The sequence below is a fragment of the Plectropomus leopardus genome, chromosome 9 (genome assembly GCF_026936395.1).
Source record: "Plectropomus leopardus strain MGB_pleo_1.0 chromosome 9, ASM2693639v1, whole genome shotgun sequence".
Classification (NCBI taxonomy): domain Eukaryota; kingdom Metazoa; phylum Chordata; class Actinopteri; order Perciformes; family Serranidae; genus Plectropomus; species Plectropomus leopardus.
Genome location: NC_142184.1, coordinates 539,259 through 542,500, shown reverse-complemented (window position 1 = coordinate 542,500; position 3,242 = coordinate 539,259).

Here is a 3,242-nt window from a genome sequence, read left to right as displayed (position 1 = left end):
CTCCCGGGGTCTGGATCTAGTTTCTTTTGAATTTTTAAAAACTTTTGGCAGTTTCTTTTTTAAAACATTTGGCGATTGTTTTTTCTTTAAAACTTTTTGGTAATTATTTTTCTTCCAACTTTTTCGGATTTTTCTTTTAATTTTGAATTATCTTTTTTTTTTTTTTTTTTTTAAAAAGGCCGTTATTTCCTCACTTCGGTCTGTCCTCCGTACGGCGGCCGCAGTGTGTCAGTTTACGTTTTTAATACTCTGATTCATCTTCGTTATCTCAGCTGATGTTTCCTGCTCTAAGTTTGTTTTCTGGCTGCAGATTTTAAATCAAACACTCAACATGAAACATCAGTGTGAGCTCAACATGTGACCTTCAACTGTTTGTTCACATCTGCATCAGCGTGCACACAAACAAACAAACAAACAAACAAACAAACAAACAAACAAACAAACAAACAAACATGCTGAAGTTGAATAAAAGCATTTTATTGATATCTAATAATAACTGAACTGCAATCGTTTATTAAATTCTCTGTTCGCTGCATCCACAAAGCAAACATTAGAAATCTGTACACGTCAACACGTCAACACGTCAACACGTCAACACGTCACGCTCCCACGGACAGTCAGCTGACCTGTGATGTCACCATGATGTCGACGCCCTGTCACTCAGCTAACTGTATCTGCTCGTCTCCATCACACTGACACACACACACACACACACACACACACTGTTCATCCTTTTAACGTTCCAGCTCGTTCTCACGTCGACATCAAAACTTCATGCGAACAGTCAAACTCTTTCTAAGATCTTTTCAGTTCTACGTCCAAATTTTGACTTTTGAAAATTTTGGGATTCATTAAATTCATAAAAAAACGAAACAAACGTTAAACTGATCGTTTGTGAAAAGTGAAGCTGCAGTTGACAGCGTTCTTTTTCTTTTCATGTTGCTCATTTTCAGGTTTGTTATTTTTGTAACTTTTGTATTTTTTTGGCCATTTCGTGTTAAGTTGCTCGTCGCTTTTGAAAGAACTGAAGGAAACTTGCTCAGGTTTCAAAGGGTTAATATATCCATGCCACCATGGGCTGTGTCCTGATTGGCTGAGAACAGACATATTTGGATTTTTAATTAATTAATTAATATTTTTTTTTGCATTAAAGCAGATTTTTTCTTCTGTGCATTTCCTTTTTTATGTAAACGTTAAAATGTTCAGAAACCTTCAAACTTTTTTTCTGATCAATCTGCACTTCCTGTTTCAGCAGCTTCACTGTCCTGATTCTGATGTCAATAAAGCTTCAGTCAAACTACAACCAGCCGGCAGACGCGCAGGTCAACAGGTCAACAGGTCAACAGGTCAGCAGGTCAGCAGGTCAGCAGGTCAACAGGTCAACAGGTCAAAGTTTTGACTCAGTGTTTCATTATTTGTTGTTTCTGACTTGGATGTTTTTGTAATTATCTCATGACTTAAAATTAAAATTTATTTATTCATTTATTTATGTAATAATTTGACTTCTGAGATTTTTCTGTGATAATATGTCAATAATAATTTTGGCCATCAGATGAACTGTGAGTGTCGGGGCTGATGGGAAATGTAGTCCTGAGCTGTGTGTGTGTGTGTGTGTGTGTGTGTGTGTGTGTGTGTGTGTGTGTGTGTGAGACAGGTGATTATGTTTTTTGTAACAGTCCAACAAGAGTTTCAAACAGGAAGAGAAAAAAAACACAGCTAAGCTTTTCAAAATAAAAGCCTCCTCCTTTTTCCTCTGAGGTGGCGGAGACGACGGGATTCAAACTAGCAACTCTGACATCAGCGTGAAGCAGGACCACAGGTAGATGTTTTAACCCTTTGAAACCTCAAATGACATCACTGAACACTTTAGTTTGAACCAGTTCAAATTTATTATTATTCTTTAAACACCTTTAAAGGGAAATTTTCTCTTTTTTTTACCTCCTAACTTCTCTCTTTTTTTTGGGGAGGGGGCTGCTCACTTATAGCTTGTTATTATTATTATTATTATTATTATTATTATTATTATTGTTGTTGTTCTTTTTCTTGTTCTTTTACTATTTTGCAGTTAATTTTCTTGTATTTTTTACGAGTATCTTGTGAATTTTGGGGTCATTTCCTCTTGAGTTGCTCGCTGGCTTCATCTGATGTTATGAAGCCACTTTGCTCAGTTTTCAAAGGGTTAAAATACATCATCATCGTCAGCCGGTGAAGGCAGAGTGATGTGTGTGTGTGTGTGTATGGTCCGTTCAATAACAGAAAAACTCTGATGAGCTCAATGTGTCACAGTTACACTTTCACTGATCTGGAGTCTGATCACGTGATCGGATCGATCACGTGATCAGACTGTGATCAGTGTTGAATGTCTGATGTCTGCAGGTCGTGTTTGTGTTGACGTCACGAGCTCGAGTGTCTCAGGAGACGTTTCGTCCTCATCAGCTTCACTTACGTCCAGACTGCAGCCTCACTGTTCAGATGTTAAAGACTACAGGTGACAAACCTGCCCTCTGACCTCTGACCTCTGACCTCACTCTGTTCACTCAGCTCATCCCTGACTGGATGCTGTGAGTCTGCACACGGTGAATTAAACTTAACCCTCTGACACAAGAGCGAACTGGCATGAGCAAAAGAAATAAAAAAGAAAGATATTAGTAAAAATAAAAGGAAAATTACCCCAAAAAAGAAGAAAAGAAGACATCAAATTTAAAAATAAATAAAATAAGGATCTTTTTTTAAAAAGGAAATGATCTGGAAAAATATGTAAATAAATAAATATATAAATATGTAAATATGATAATTAGCTTTAAAAAAAGCTTTTCCTTGCTTTTTCCTTGACATTTCTATTGATTAGACATTTTTCCAAAATAAAAAGGGAAAATATCCAGAAAACTACATTAACAGTTATAATAAATTTATGTTTAAAATTATGTCACAGAAAAATACAAAAAAATGTTTTTGCAGGTCATTTTCTTGTTTGTTGTTTTTTTTTTTTTTTGTTGCTCATTATAACTTTTTTTCCTAATTTTTCTACTAATTTTTTGGGCCATGTGTTGAGACGTTTGTTGCCTCCTCGCCATGTTTTTGAAAGATATCAAACCGGTTTGTTCAGGTTATGAAGGGTTAAAGTCAACCGGAAACAGGTGTGAGTTTACTTTGTTAGTTTCCATCAGTGCACCGCCCGGCGGGGACGCTCAGTCAAACTCATCAAACACACCCACAGAGTGCTCCCGCGGGCCACAGGTGCA